This window comes from Vombatus ursinus, unplaced genomic scaffold (assembly GCF_900497805.2).
Source record: "Vombatus ursinus unplaced genomic scaffold, bare-nosed wombat genome assembly UNPS02009835.1, whole genome shotgun sequence".
NCBI lineage: Eukaryota > Metazoa > Chordata > Mammalia > Diprotodontia > Vombatidae > Vombatus > Vombatus ursinus.
The window spans coordinates 13579527-13595711 of record NW_020949613.1 but is presented as its reverse complement, the minus strand read 5'-3'; the positions used below and the strand labels follow the sequence as shown (position 1 = coordinate 13595711).

At 33.5% G+C, this 16185-nt stretch overlaps 1 pseudogene; it reads right to left on the bottom strand.

The window, feature by feature from the left end:
- Positions 1-13429: 13429 nt before the first annotated feature.
- LOC114036510 lies at positions 13430-14074 on the bottom strand (annotated as a pseudogene).
- Between the last annotated feature and the right edge of the window lie 2111 nt (positions 14075-16185).

The window sequence follows — 16185 nt, the reverse complement described above, 5'->3', positions numbered from 1 at the left end:
AATTCTGCTACTAGTGTCAAAAGTAAGTTCAAGTCAAGTACAAAATATAGAAGTGCTCCTATCATATTACCTTGCCTCCTACACATGTGTTGCACTTTAGCACTGCTAAACTTTCACTTACATCACTATGCCCTTTTGAAATGCACTCTTATTTCTATCAAAATTCTGCCAGTTTAGAGCCCTATTTACTCCCTTCCTAGGCAACTTTAACCCATAGTAATCTAAGTTAAGCAAATAGTACTTTATTGTCAAGTAAGCTTCTTGGATAGCATCTAGAACTGCTTATTATCTCTTACCCTGCTACTTAAGTATTCCAGTGTTTAGGTGTTACTTCCCTAAATAGATCCTGAATTCCTCAGTGATAGGAACTATATGCTCTTTGAGACGCATATGTGTGAATGAACACACACATACACACATGGATTTTTGACTGGTTGATGAAACCATATTTCCATGAAGACAAAAATTACTGTTTCAGATGGTTATAAGTTTTTAGTACTTGCATCACTTTTCCATGTTAAAAAGCTTCCTGAAATGATTTTGTGTAACAACTTATTCAGCTGCATAGGAAAAAAAAAAACTTCCTTTGCCAAAATATTTATTTGTTCACAGGCAGAAGGAAAAAGAGTGAACTTTAATGCTCCCTCCTCACAGTGATCAATAGCTTGGTAGAGATCATTTGTAAAATAGCTCCATAGGCTGCCCATTTAGAGTGATTTGACTGAAGGATTGAAGAATGATAGATTTAGAGCTGCAAAGGGTCTTAGACATAATTTAGTCCTAGGGTGCTATAGTGGGCTTTTTTCAGGCCGGAATCTACTCTCCACTAAGATTCAAATGCTATACAAAGATTTTTGAATGATGAAGAATCTCACAGGAAGGTGGGAATGATAAGAATTTAATTAGATAAAGCAGGAAATCGAGAGATGAGGTGTGTGTGTGTGTGTGTGTGTGTGTGTGTGTGTGTGTGTTTGCAGAATCAATGAAAAGCAACGTAAAATAGGCAGAGTGGCTTTGAAGAATCCAGAGACATTCACCCTCAGGTCATATAGACCCTGTTTTGACAACTGCATGAGTGATCCCCTTGACTGATGTAGTATACAATATTTAAAAGTAAAAGCAGTCAGAGGAAAGAGTCATCTTGGCCTTCTCAGACAGGGAGAGTCTACTGCATCAAGGCAGGTTGTACCAGCTACCATTCTGAGTTTTGACTGTGATTATAGAGGAAGAAAGGAGAAAAAGGGAAGTCATAATTCAATAGAACCAGAAATCAAACGAGAACAGTGGCAGAACAAGGACTACCAACATGCATTCTTGCCCTGTGTTTGACAAATTTAACCTTAAAAGTGAAATAAACCTTCTTTTTAACCTTTTGTTTGTGTTGGGTCAGTGACTTTCTCTATTCTGATACCTGAATTTGGTTTGGTGGCCAGTAGCTTTCCTAAGAAAGTTGTTAATAATTCATTTTTTGGGTATTTTCAAAAGCTGCTTTTTGTTATTCTCATTTACTTCCGGAACTTTCAACTCTAGGAAGACTCTGATTAGATGGTCAGAGTAGAAACTTTAATAATACCAAAAAAAAAAAAGACCTGCAACTAAGAATGGGATTGAAGTGACCCTCTTCTCTCTCTTCTTGGAAGAGGTGATGAAATGGAATATAAAAAATTTTACTAATCACTTATTATGTACCAGATGTGGTGCTAAGTGAAGGAAACACAAATGCTAAAAACTAAGACAATTCTTTACTTTGAGGTTCTTACATTATAATAGGAAATGACAACATATAAAGAGTAGTGGTGGACAAGAAAGACTGCTTTCTTAATATTAATTTGGTTATTGTTCTAAAACTGCAATAGGAAAATATGAGGCAGCACAAAATGTAGATGACTGGGGATTAGTGCAGGAAGAATAGGTCCAAGTCAGCTGAGTTGAATGTTCACCTATCAGAAGGCCTAGAACCTAGGGTGGAAGATTGGAATGTCAAGTTAGAAATGGCGATTGGAGCATAGTACAATAGCAACATAAGGATGGCAGAGCTATAAGTATGTGATATTGCATAAAATGCCAGATGCAATCAACTTAATGGCTTGCTGTACTGAACTTAATTTTTTTTTTTGCTTTAAAACTTTGTTGCAAGGGATGTCTCACTGAGTATGGAAAATTGAGAAGAATATATTAAAAATGAATGTGTTGTATAATGAAAAACATCATAAAAATTAAAAAAAGAAATATTGATTTAAAACAATTGGAATAGCATAGGATCAATGAATTTGGAGTCTAGGTAATGTGAGTTCAAATCCTATTTCTGTTAATAACTATTTATGAATTATTTCAGCAAGTCATTTAAATTTTCTGCCTTCATTTTCTCATGTATAAAATGAAAGAGATTAGACCATATTATCTCTAAATTATTATTTTTACTTCCAATTCTATTTCACTTTTTCATTTTCAAAATTGATCTGACAAATTTAAATAAACTACCCATATCATTTCCTATCATAAATATTATGAAGATATAAGTTCCTTGAATCAAGTTAACAAATACTTATTAAGCAGTCATTATATGATTCTGTATTCATGCATTCATCATTCAACAAGGTACTTACTAGCTATGTGACCCTTGGTAAATCAGTTAACCTCTGTTTGCTTGGTTTCCTCAACTTTAAAATGGGGATAATAATAGCACCTACTTTTCAGGGTTGTTGTGAGCATCACATGAAATAATTTTTGTAAAAAGTATTTAGCACAGTGTCTGGCACATAGTAAGTCTTTATTCCCTCCCATTTACCTTTTCCATTTCTTAAGATACTGCTATGTGAATGGTTTGAAGTCATTGAGTTTACAAAGAAAGAAAACAAAAGCTTTCTCAATAGGATGTTACATTCCATTGGAAGAAAACCGTGTGTGTGTGTGTGTGTGTGTGTGTAAATTTATTATTAAACACATGCACATACACAAAGTAATTTTTGAGCAAAGCCCTAGTATTTGAGGTGCTCAGATTTTGGTTTCAGGAAGGAGGTAGTGATTGGCTTGAATCTAGCATCCTCAATGCCTAGCAGAGTAACTTGTGCATCAGTAGGAACTTAATAAATGATTATTGAACTATATTAATTTGAACTGAATGGAATAAAATAGAATAAAATAGAAAAGACACAAGTCTCAGGAGATTCTCATTGTTATCCCAGTTTTTCTACCTAATCTGCATGCAACCTAATTTTTCTGTGCCTCATTTTTCTCATTGAAAAATGACAAGATTAACAGAACATACTCTACGAGCTATGCAGCTCTAGAACTCTAGGGTCTGTGAGCAGCTATGAACACTTTCCAGCAAGAAAATCATAGCATATTAAGTCTATCAGGATGTTTATCTATTATATGAATGCATATTTTCTGAAATTGGTGATTGTCTTGTCACAATTGTAGGTGAAATAATCCTTGCAATTTCTTGGTTAAGGAACTTTAACATGTCTATAAAATATCTTCTAAGAACAAAACATTTGGATGAAATTACCAACTCACGTGGATACTATTTCCTTATCTCAAATGGCAAATTTCTTGTGACTCAAATGAAATCACCTATCTTCTCTATCGATTTTCTCCTTGCTGTGACCCATATCCTCATAATCCTAGTATGCCTCTATACTCGGCATGTAACACTGTTGTGTTAAATGAATAAAACCTTTCTGAAAAATTTCCTGATAATGAGTTTCTTCTTGACATCACATTAAAATGCACATAGAAGTGAAGCTGAACTCAGCATTCGGCTTTTACCTGTTAAAGGTACAATCAACATTTGAGGATATAGCATAATAACAATTATAAAACATAAAACATATTTGATGATCTTGCTTTCTATAGAACTCTCCTTAAAGAAAGCCCAAAGAATAGCAAGCAGAAATACTTTGGACAGATAACTCCTAAGCATGGTGATTTCATGTCAAAAGTTTCTCCTGGCAGCTAGGTGGCACAGTAGATAGAGCTCTGGCCTTGGAGTCAGGAGGACCTGAGTTCAAATCTGACCTCAGAACCATGACATTTTACTAGCTGTGTGACCCTGGGCAAGTCATTTGACCCCAAGTGTCTCACTAAAAGGCAAAAAAAAAAAAGGCTCTCCACCTTATCCCCATGTTTAGGCTGCAGTCAGGGTCAAAAAGTGTGATTTCATCAGGGAAGGGGACTGGAAATTCTATCCAAAAAGTGATCACTAACTTCCCATCATGGAGAGTATTCTAGGGCACTTAACCAGGTCCCATAACAAGTACGTATCAAAGGAAAGACTTAAACTTAGGTCTTTCTAACACTAATGGTAGGTTTCTATCACTCTGACATGCTCTCTTTTTTGCCCTTTAATAAATCACCATTTGTTCACTTAATTCAGTACCTAATACAACCAATTCAGAACATCCCTTATTTAGGTCCACAGCTTCATATATGGTATTCTTTCTCATCAATCAGCTGTTATATATCCTTCTACCTACACAGCATGCAAAATATCCCACACTCAGGTGAAAGTCAGGTTACCTGTTCATAGAAAGGGAATATGTTAGCATTTCACCAGATCTGTGGTTTCCTCGGTGTGGAAAATGAAAAATGAATAAAATAAAAATAGATAAATGAATCTTTATCTATATATCTCTATTTATCACAAATCTTTTACTCAATAGCAATCCTCTTTAATGAATTACTATGCCCAACATAGTTCATATCTAGTTATGAAATTTCTAGGGATGATCCTTTCTCAAAATAGGCTGTCCTACAATAATAGACACATAGTCTGCATTTAAGCTGAGCCCTGAAGGCCTGAGATGGGCCTAGGATAATTTGCATTCTCATGCCATAACCTCAGAATTTAAGTCCCTCCATATCCCCTAATCCCTGTGCAAATCATGAATCATTTTCAACAAGACTTGTGGATAGTGTAGATTCTCTTTAAATAATTGCTATATGGAAAACCAGTAAATTTGAAGGCAACACGGTTCAGTGTAAAATATAGTGATTCTGGAGTCAGAAGGGCCTCAACTACCCCCACCTAATATTTATTATCTATGAGACCTTGGACAAGTCATTCATTCTCTTTCAAAGTTAGTTTTCTCATCTGCTAATAAGGGAGGTTTTTGTTTTGTTTTGTTATTTGTTTTGGTGAGACAATTGGGGTTAAGTGATTTGCCCAGGGTCATACAGCTGGTAAGTGCCAAGTGTCTGAGGCCAGATTTGAACTTAGGTATTCCTGATTCCAGGGCCAATGCTCTATCCACTGTGCCACCTAGCTGAATCTCTCCCCCTTTTTCCATTTCTGTATCTATATATATATATATGATCGTATGCTCCTATTTCAAATTGGAGGCCCTGATTGTTTGAGTAAAAGATACTATTTAGCCTACTTTGACTAGTCCTTTTTTGAGATTCACCTGTCAATAAAGTCACATGCAATATAACATAAAATATGCCTTTCAGGCAATATTGACATAGAAAAACTGACTCCCCAGGTCTTGTCCAATAGAAGGAACTTAATAAATGCTTCTTGTTGTTGATCAACTAATTCCTTCTTTAAATGGCATCATGTTGTAGTGGTTAAAGCATTGGACTTAAAGTCAATAGGACCTGGGTTTGAATCCAGATTGTCACTTACTATTAGCTTGTTGCTAAAGCAACCATTTAACCTCTTTCAGCCTCAATTTCCTTATCTGTAGGAAGAAGAGGTTGGGATTAAGGACTTCTAATGTCTCTTAAGATCTAAATCTATTTCACAAGATTGGATATATTTGTATAACAACATATTAGCTAACCTTTCTGGGTTTACTCATCTGTGAAATAAAGATAATAATAGCATCCAACTAACAGATTTATTGGGAGGATTAAATTATCTAAATTACATAAAGAATTTAGCAAATCTCAATGTGTTCTATGAAAGGCAAGTATTGTTATTGTTTTGATTTGTCTATATATCCAAAATCTATTCTTGAAGCCAGGACATATGAGACTTGTTTGTACAAATAACAGAATATCCTTAGTCTGTTAGAGACAAAATCTCAAACTAGGTGGGATATTCTCTCATATTCAAATGATCAAAAACATCAGGTGCAAGTGATTTCATTGCTGCAGAATATACAATAAAGAAATTTCCTACATCATCTTCCATAAGCCATCAAAACTTCTCTGTATCTTACCATACTATAGAGTTGTCTAGGTCTCTGAGAGGTTAAATGAATAATTGCTTGTTCTCACTACTGAGTTTTGAATCTACATCTTCCTGACCTCGAGTCCAACACCGTATGTACATTGCAGAAATACTCTCTCAGTAGGCTAATTTTAATATAGTAATGATGATGATAATAATAATAATAAAAATAAAAATAAATTTATAGACTATTGGTCAAACAGTACATTTTGTCAAAAGCCTCTTGTCTACTACAACTAAAATGGTGACCATATCTTTAAGGAATTGAACAAAAACAGCTAGTAACAAGGAATGAGATAGCCTGATGGTGGTAGCAAAGAAATCAATGAGGGCAGCTTACTTTCATGCCATTATGGTACCTGATGAGATGTAAAATAGGTAATAAAAACATTTAACATTCACATGTATTTATCACTCATTACCCTATTGTGTAGGAGCTCTACTATTTAACTCTCATCTTCATTCCTTTCACTCTATCATTAAAATTTGGGGTTACTCAGTTTTATTTAAGGAACTGCAGGGCAGATTTCAAAAAGACTAATACAGAGGGATTAATAATAAGAGTAATCAAATGTATTTCATTAGAATATGTTTAACATGATTATACATGTATAACCTATATCAGATTGCTTGCTATCTTGGGGAGGGGGGAGGGAAGAGAGGGAGGGAAGGAGAAAAAATTGGAACCAAAATTTTTACAAAAATGAATGTTGAAAATTATCTTTACATGTAATTAGAAAAAAAATTCTATTAGAGAAAGAAAAAGAAAATGATATCCCCATCCAGAGAAATAACTGATGGAGTCTGAATGTACATCAAATCATACTATTTTCACTTTTTTGTTTTTTTTTCTATTTCTTTTGTTCTATTTCTTCTTTCCCAACATGACTAATGTGGAAATATGTTTAACATTATTGGACATGTATAATCTATGACAGATGGCTTACTGTCTTGGGGAGAGGGGAGGAAGGAGGGAAGGAGGAAAATTTGGAACTCAAAAATCTTGTAAAAATGAATGTTGAAAATTATCTTTATATGTAATTGGAAAAAAATACACTATTTGAAAAAAAAAGTATTTCACTGGGCTCAAGCTTGGGCTGTTATGAATGTCATCACTTTCATGAATAGTACCAGATTCTGAAATAAAGGAGAAAATCACATATAATAATGGTAACCTGTGCATACAAATCTAACTATGCAAATTTTTATTTCTTTAATCCAAGATAACTTTAAAAAAAAAATAAAATGCATATGCATTTGCATGTGTATTTGCATCAATTTTCTAAGAATTACTTAGTATGTGTATTTTTTTAACCAGGCAGATTCAAATGAAAGATTAGACATTTCAATTTGTAGCATTCATAAGTCATTGAAAGTTCCAATCAGCATTAGTTTGATTTTGGAAAGGCAAGCACTTCCAGTTTGAATTCAGATGTGTTGTCTTATGTAGATGTGCACACAAAACCCCCTTTTTTCCAATGTCATCTTCATTAAAAAAATACAGAAAGAATAGGATGGAGTGTTTTTAGCATAGGGTACATGTTACTATATGTAATGCCAGTGTGTGAGTATGTTTTTATATGTGTGGTGGGGGTATGTGTGTGGGTGTGTGTATGTATGTGTTTCTCTGTGTGTGTGTATGTGTGTGTGCTAGTACACTCTGGATTCAGAAGGATGCCCAAGAATTCTAAGAGGCAAGAAACAATTTCTTTTTTCTCTATGAAAAGTGTATTCTTTGCCTGGAGCCTGCTGTTAGAACTGTGACAGCCACTTTCTCCCCTATGTCCAGCTGAAGCCTTAGGAATTATAGCTGCCTCCTCTTAGTCTGGGGAGTCCGGAATTCCTCAGGACCCCTGAACTCATCAGCTTTCTGGAATCTGAGCTCTGACCTTGTCTTTCTGCATGGATACTTTTATTGAATCTGTGCCATCATTTGATTCTAGTCAGATGAATTCAGTATCCATTTTCATCTTCACCTTGCTTATCCTTTAAGTGAATTAGTCAACAGCTGTCTGAAATATATATGAAGCAAGACATATTCAAGGTAAGAGAGATGGTTTTAGTTGATTTTCAAACTCCATAGGAAGTTCTTTCTTCTGTGGTTCATGGATTACATCCTTGAAGGGAAGAAGAAAGAACTGAGAGTGAAGCCTCTGTGGCACCTGGTGTCTGCATGGAGTGGGGAAGTCTACTGCAAACAGTGAAATTAACCTTTCATATTACTGAAATAGTGTAGGTTTTCTAAAATACCCATTCAGGGACATCATTATCTACATATTATACCAACTTCATTACTAAAAAGTAGCAGTTGGCTTAACACTGTTTTGGCCTGTTTGATTACCAAAAATGTACTTATCTTTTTAAAATAATTTTTTCTGGTCTTTTAAAAACTTTTTTTTTTCAAATACCAAACTTTTTTTTTATCCATATTGCATGCTTTCTATTGAGAAATTTAAAAAGAAAAATGAAATATTTGTACCAAATATACTTAGTCAAGCAAAATAAATTAATGAAGAAAAATAACTCACCTTAATATAGTGTTTTTGGTACACACACACACACACACACACACACACATACAAACACACACACACACACACACACGTATAAACTAAATTATATCATTTAATCCTTATAACAGCCCTGTGAGGCAGATTCACTATTACCAAACATTTACAGAGGAAGAAACCAAGGATTCAAGAGATTAAATGATTTGCACAGAGTCATGCAATTATTATCCTTTCCAGACTTTCTTAACTTCAAATTGAGTAAGGTATCCATAATATTACCTAGCCTCCCACATAGTATAATGGACTCAAAAAATAAAAAGACACTCACCAATAACCAAGAATTGACATTGAGAATAACAAAGACAGAAAAAAGTAAGCAAATAAACCACAAGAACAATCTATCAACATGCCAGACAGAGTGGACACCCATTGATGTGCTAGCAAGCCTTAACAGAAAATAACTATAACTAAATTAGCCATTAGACTGAGAACAGACAGAGTAAGCAAACATAAGTCCTCTTAATTGAATTTGTGATCACTAGTAGCCATTAGCCAGTCTGTGGAATATAAACATTCATTCTCAGGAATCAAAGGGAAAGTTTTGTCCCTCACTGAGATAATGTATCTTTTGTATTGACATCAAAGCTTTTAAATTAAGACATATAACAAGAGTGAGAGTACCTGAAGCACTATTTTTTTTTTTAATTTCAATAAATATCAATTTACTGAACACCATTTCTGTGGTAACCTGACTCAGGTCCTGATGCAATGGACTACTTCTTAACAATTATGAAGGTTAAGACTTAACTTCTGCTCCAAGAGCCTTTTCATGATGGAAATGTCTTCACCTCCACTTGGCCCCCTCCTCCAATTGATGAATTCTGAACCTACAACTGAGGAAGTGCCCACAACAGTCATGTTTGCCTCTAATCTAACACTGCTCTGCTCTCAACTCTCTTGACTATTTTTTAAATTGCCCCCAGAGTGAGTACCTTCTTACATCACCCTTTCCTCACTCTTTTTTTGTGTTTTCTTCCCATTGAAATGAAAATTTCTTAAAGTCTGAAACTACCTTTCTTTTCAGTTTTATTTGGATTCTGTTGCTTAGTACAATGTTTGGCACATAGTAACATAATTACTAATGTTTTATTTATTAATCTAGTAGCACTGAACTAAGCAAGCACTATGGGGTATACAAAAGAATGAAAAAGAAGTCTCCTTATCCTCCACAGGTATATTTTATTAGGTTCACATCCATGGGATAGAAATGGGGATCAGTTAAAGGACTATTAGTAGCCTGCAGAAATGCAACCAAAAAAAATTGGATAGGCAAAGTCCTAGTCCTATGTAAAGCAAATATAAAGTTACCAATTCAAGACACTAGAATCTAGGATGGATCAGAGAATTATTAATCTAATAATTTGAAGGCATCTGAGAAGTTATCTTGATAATATTCTGCTATACAGGATGAGAAATAACAATACCAGAGTGTGAAGTGACTTGATTAGATCACAAACAATTCAAAATGTGTCCTGACTCCAAATTCTTTGTTCGTGCTTCCCATGTAATGGCACTTTACTAAAATCTGTACTCCAATTAAATTATCATCTTATTCCATGTCTTTACTCATCATAGCTCAGCAACTTCAACAAATTATCTAACATAAACCATGTACAGCTATTAGTTGCCTTGCTGTTAGCTTCACACCTAGTTCTGTCAAGAACTAAAACATTCTTTATAGTAGTTATTGAGTATATTAATATTTTGACTGGTTTCATCTTATAAATGAGTGAAATTGGGTCACATAAAGATTAACTGTCTTCTCCAAGGCCACATATCATGCAATGAAAAAAATCAAACCTCAGTGTATTTACCCCCTCTCATTTATTCCTTCTACTATTATTTCTAATTTCTTGCTAAAGAGTTAAGTTGCTATCCCTTTCCTTGCTTGAGATTTCATGTATTCTATATATAGTTTTAGTGGTGGGAAAATGCAATTTCCCAAGTTTGGGATATACTCTGACCTCAGAGCTCAAAAGCAAAATCTGAGTAGAAAACATGTTCTGTTTATTTTTTTTTAGAAAAAAGAGGTTGATTTTTTAAGACTAAAGGCTTCAAAAGACTCCTCTGATATTAGAACATCAAAGAGCTACTAAAATATCTGTTTTATGAGATAAGAAGAAAAGAATAAAACAAAAAAAACATGATTTAATTTCCCTTGAAAGACTCATTGGTTTATAAAATGAATGAAATGTGCTGGTGAAATATTATTTTCTCCAAATGTTTTGAAAAAATGTTTCAAGATTTTTAGTAAGTGTAAAATCTCACAAAATTCATTTCTCTTACAAAAATATTTTAAATAATTTAATACCTAGGTTTATCATACCTACCCCCATATTATTAACTGACCCTACTCTGAATGGGGTGATAGGGATACAAAGTGGTATAAGATATGCCCCTGTCCTACAGAAGTTTATAATAACCTTGAATATTCAAGTTATAACTGCAGGGACTCAACTGTCTTTTGTCTCTTCATTTTATCTCCAATGTTTAGTAGAGTACCTGGAATATAGTAAGTGCTTGATAAAGTTTTATTTATTAATGGTTAGAAAACAAAACATAACACATTATTTATTATAATACTATCATTTAATAGAAAAGCAAAATGAGAGAAAGCTCAGGATCACATAAATATTGTGTTGTAGTCAAGCCAGAATTTGAATATTTGAATGGAGGTTTTTTTTTACTCTTAGTTTAGAATTGTTTCCACAACACCAGAATGTCTCTTATACTACTCAAGAAATCATAGGATAAGAACTACATATATATGTGTGTATACACACACACACACACACACACACACACACACACACATATATATATATATATATAACATTTATAAATATAGATATAGAGTCACCAGCTGAAGGAAAGACAACACTTTTTAATTTAAAGTCTTTAGAGCTGAGTGTCATGGTCTAGTTGAATAATTGAAAATGAATCAAAAGACTCAGACTATATTTCTTCTCAGGGAGAAGAAGGGAGAAGGGCAGAACCAAGATGGCAGAGAGAAGCTGGAAGTTGTCTGAACTCTTGCCAGTTTCTCTTGCAAACAACATTAAATTAAGCCTCTAAATGGATTCTGGAGCAACAAAACATGTAAAAAGATGCAATATGATATTCTATAAGGCAAAGGAGCTTGGATTACAACCAAAAATCAATGACCCAGCAAAACTGAGCAAAATCTTTCAAGGGAAAAGATGACCATTCAATAAAATAAGGTACTTTCAAACTTTTCTGATGGAAAGATCAGAGGTGAACAGAAAATTTGGTCTTCAAGACTCAAGAGAAGCACAAAAAGGTAAACAGGAAAGAAAGAAAAATATTTTTCAATAAGATTAAACTACTTACATCTCTATGTGGAAAAATTATAACTTGTAACTCTTAAGAACTGTGTCTCTATTAGGTCAATTAGAAGGAGTATATGTAGATAGAGGATGGGCATATAAGATGACTTTGATGTGACAACATTAAAAAAATTAAGTGGTTATAAAAAGGATTGTACTGGAAGAAGAGTAAGAAGGGAAGCAATTTATCACATGAAAAGGCTCAAAAGATCTATTACAGTAGAGAGAAAAAAGGGAATGAGCATTGTTTGAATCTTACTCTCATCATATATGGAAATAGTACATATACATATTTGGATATAAATATTTATCTTACCCTATAGAGAAGTAAGAGAGGAAAAGGGAAAGAAGAAAAAGGAAAGGGGGTGTGATAGGAAGGAGGGCAGAAGTAGGAAAGGAAAGGGGAAAGAAAAGATAGAGGGCTGATAGAAGGGAGGGCAGATTGAAGGAGGTTGTGGTCAGAAATAAAACACTGGTGAGGAGGGACAGGGTGAAAGGAGAGAAAGAAGTATAAACAAGGGGAAAAATAGGATAAAGGGAAATACACAGTAATCATAACTATAAATGTGAATGGGATGCATTCCTCCATTAAACAGAAGTTGATAGCAGCGTGGATTAAAATCCAGAATCCTACAATATGTTCCTTACAAGAAACACCTTTGAAACAGAGACATGCACATAGAGTAAAGAGAAAAGGCTAGAGCAGAATTTGTTATGCTTCAGGTGAAGTTAAAAAAAATAGGAGTCAAAATTCTGATCTCAGACAAAGAAAAAGTCAAAATAAATCTAATTAAAAGAGATATGGAAGAAAACTACATGTTGCTAAAAGGTCCCATAGACAATGAAGTAATATCAAAACTAAACATGTATGCACTAAGTGATATAGTAACCAATTTTTTATTTAAAAAAATTGTATTTACTAAGAAGCATTCAGAATGTCCATAAAACAGCTGCAATTTTTTCACAATTACAGAGTAGTATTCAGTTAACAGAACAACAATTATTTCATATACCGCTTCAAAGACAACTGAGGATGAAAATGAACTACATCCCTGTATATAACTATTTTTTTGCTGTGTACCAACAAGAACCTGCTTTAAATTCCCATGCCAATTTACAACCCTCCTACCGTAGCAGGTACCATGAAATATAGGGCTATCTAAAGACACATTTGGTAGTGTGTTAATTATACAAAAAAAAAGGCATTGTACAGGTTAAAAACAAATCTTACACAGCCTTACATTTCATTTTTTTTTCTTTAAAAAGAGTGTGTTGTGTACAGGGGGGTTAAATGCTTTATAGACAAGAAAAAAAAACACTTTTCTAGAACCAACTTATTCATTGTCATCATCATCTTTTTCATCCTCCTCATCATTTTCTTCATCCTCCTCCTCATCTTTATCTTCCTCATCTACTTCCTCCTACTTCTTTTTCTTGTTCTTCTTAGCCTTGACTACTCCTCCCACTTTATTGACATCAGGTTTTCCTTTAGCCTGGTATGCAGCAATATCCTTTTCATATTTTTTCCTTTAGTTTAGTTGACTTCTTTTCATAAGGTTGCTTGTCATCTGCAGCAGTATTATTCCACATTTTTCCAATTTTTTTTTTGCCACATCTCCAATAGAAAGACCAGGATGCTCCCCTTTGATTTTTGGATGATACTCAGAACAAAATAAGAAAAATGCTGAAGGAGGCCTCTTCAGTCATTGACATCCTTAAACTTCTTTTTTTATTTCTCCTTTAGGTGGTATATAGACTTTCACTTCTTTTCATAATGAACCTTACCAGCTTTTGCCGTGTCCTCAAATTTCTCTTTCTCTTTAACATTGTCTTCCATCTCTCTGAGCATTTTTTTTTAGAAAATTCTGAGTTCACAGAAGCATCTGTTACTTCTTCTTGTGTTCCTCTCATCAAGTTTGCACAAAGAAGTCGTATGAAGGCATTTTCCCTCTCAGCTTCTTAGGATCACCTTTGCCCATTTTTAATTACTTTCCCTGAGCACCACACCACCAATGAAGAGGAAATTAAAGCAGTAATTGGGAGCCAATAACTACTTTAATTTCCTCTTCATTGGTGTTCTCTTTCAACTTAGATTGTTAGATTTTTGGCACCAACTGTAAGTGGAATGGATGAATATTTGCAAAAACTATAAATTGCCCAGATTAACAGAAGAGGAAATAAAATACTTAAATAAACCCTTTTCAGAGAAAGAAATTGAACAAGCCATCAATGAACTCCCTAAGAAAAAAAAAATTGTCAGAGCCAGATGGATTTACAAATGAATTCTACCAAACATTTAATGAACAACTAATTCCAATACCATATAAACTATTTGGAGAAATAGATGGAGTTCTACCAAATTACTTTCATGAAGCAAATATGGTGCTGATACCTAAACCAGAAAGATCCAAAACTGAGAAAAAATTATAGTCCAATTTCCCTATTGAATAATGCAAAAATGTTAAATGAAATATTAGCAGAGAAACTACAAAAATTTATCAGAAAAATAATACACTATGACCAGGTAGGGGGAATGCAGGGCTGGTTCAATATTAGAAAAACTATCCACATAATTGACCATATTAATAACAAAATTAACAGAAGTCATGCAATTATCTCAATTGATGCAGACATTTTGACAAAATAAAGCATCCATTCTTTAAAAACACAAGTGTAGTATAGTATACTTGTATAGCAAGTATAGTAATAAATGGAGTTTTCCTTAAAGTGATAAGCAGTGTCTATCTAAAACCATCAAACATTATAGATAATGGGGATATGCTAGAAGCATTCTCAATAAGATTAGGGGTGAAAGAAGGATGTCCATTATCACAATTTTTATTCAACATTGCAGTAGAAATGTTTGCTTTAGCAATAAGAGGTAAAAAGAGATTGAAGAAATTCGAGTAGGCAATGAAGAAACAAAACTAACATTTTTGCAGATGATATGATGATATACTTAGAGAATTGATTAAAAATATTTTAAACAATTAACAACATTAGCAAAGTTGCAGGATATAAAATATATCCACATAAATCATCAGCATTTCTATTTATTACCAACAAAGCCAACCTGCAAGAAATAGAAAGAGAAATTCCATTTAACACAATTGTAGACAATATAAAATATTTGGGAGTCTACATTCCAAGAGAAACCCAGGAACTATATGACCATAATTTCAAAATAATTTTCACACAAATAAAGTCAGATCTAAATAATTGGAAAAATACCAGTTGCTCATGGCTAGACTGATCTAATATATTAAAAAAATGACAATTCTACTGAAATTAATTTACTCAATCAGTGCCATTCCAATCAAACTGTTAAAAATTATTTTATAGAGCTAGAAAAAAAACAATAACAAAATTCACCTGGAAGAACAAAAGTTCATGAATATCAAGAGAATTAATAAAAAAAATAAAATATGCAAAGAATGGTGGCCTAGTTGTACCAGATCTAAAACTATATTATAAAATGGCAGTCATCAAAACTATTTAGTACTGACTGAGAAATAGAATGGTGGATCAGTGCAAAAGGTTAGATATACAAGACACAGTAATTAATGATTATAGTAATCTACTGTTTGATAAATTCAAAGACACCAGCTTCTGGGATAACAACTCACTATTTGATAAAAACCACTGGGAAAACTGGAAAATAGTATGCCTAGAAACTTGACTCAGACTAACATCTCATACTCTATACCAAAATATGGTTGAAATGAGTACATGATTTAGACATAAAGGGTGAAACCATAAGCAAATTAGGAGAGCAAAGAATAGTTTGCCCCTCAGATCTGTGGAGAAGGGAAGCATTTGTGACCAAACAACAGATAGATAACATTATGAAATACAAAATGGATAATTTTGATTACATTAAATAAAAAAAAGGTTTTGCACAAAGAAAAGCAATACAAACAGGATTAGAAGGAAAACAGAAAGTTAGGAAACATTATTTAGCCAGTTTTTCTTCTAAGGACCTCATTTAAAAAATATAGAGAGAACTGAATCAAATTCATGAGAATACAAGTCATTCCCTAATCGATAATTAGTTAAAGGATATGAACAGACAGTTTTGAGATTAAGAAGT